The following is an 887-nucleotide window of genomic DNA, read 5'->3' as shown; positions in this document are numbered from 1 at the left end:
GCTGTCCTGGGCACATCAGAGGTCTGGCTGTGACAGACCTCTGGAGGTAGGATGCTGCCATTGAGGCCTCAGCTCCAGGGAGTGCCTCTCCCTGGGACTGGGGGGATGGTGGCCTCAGGTCTGGGAACTGAGGAGCAGGTGGAGGAGGTGTATGAGGATGGGAGCAGTCTGTGCCCCATCAAGAATGACAAGCAGGAGAGAGAGGGGGTCTTTGCAGAGACCCAGCAGAGGAAAGATCCCAATCCGTGTGGAGCAGGGAAGGAGGGACAGCTGGAGAGCACCCCAGAGGAGCACTGAATGGAGAGTCCTGCCCAGGGGGAGGCTGGGGACTGTTGGTGCTGGAGGAAGGCTCCTTCTTCGCCACAGATCTGCAGCTACAAGGCAGGGACAGTGCTCTGACAAGGGGTGAAGGAGCAAGCAGGGCTGGGGCAGGCTGGAAGGCAGCAGATGGGCTGTGCAAAAATGAAAGGGAGCAAATCACTGCTGAAGCCCGGGGTTGAACCAGGGACCTTTAGATCTTCAGTCTAACGCTCTCCCAGCTGAGCTACTTCAGCCCTGCCCCAGCAGCCCTTGTCCGTGCCAGGCCACAGGCTGACACGCAGGAGGAGAGCTCCTCAGGGAGGTTCCCAGGGAAAAGCTGTGCCCAGCCCTGGGCAGAGGGGACCCGGCCCCTCTCTGTCTCCAAGGCCAGCTGGGCTCTAGGTTTGGTGGAGGCCAGCTTACACTGGTGTGTGTCAAGATGTGTGTGGGCCTTGTACAAACGTGACAGTGGCAAAGATACGTGGGCAGACCAGGCATGTGCAGTTGCAAAGGCTGAGGGTGGAAGAAGTGTGGGGCTGGTGGAGATAAGGAAGACCTTATCTCCTTCCCCATGGAAGGCCTCTCCC

The 887-nt window shown here is 59.8% G+C and overlaps 1 non-coding gene across 1 annotated transcript; it reads right to left on the bottom strand.

The window, feature by feature from the left end:
• Positions 1-481: 481 nt before the first annotated feature.
• TRNAF-GAA (transfer RNA phenylalanine (anticodon GAA)) lies at positions 482-554 on the bottom strand. Its single transcript has one exon. It is a non-coding gene; the product is annotated as a tRNA-Phe (tRNA).
• Positions 555-887: the final 333 nt, after the last annotated feature.

The sequence above is a fragment of the Harpia harpyja genome, unplaced genomic scaffold, assembly GCF_026419915.1.
Source record: "Harpia harpyja isolate bHarHar1 unplaced genomic scaffold, bHarHar1 primary haplotype scaffold_39, whole genome shotgun sequence".
Taxonomy (NCBI): Eukaryota; Metazoa; Chordata; class Aves; order Accipitriformes; family Accipitridae; genus Harpia; species Harpia harpyja.
This window is presented reverse-complemented; position numbering and strand designations above follow the sequence as displayed.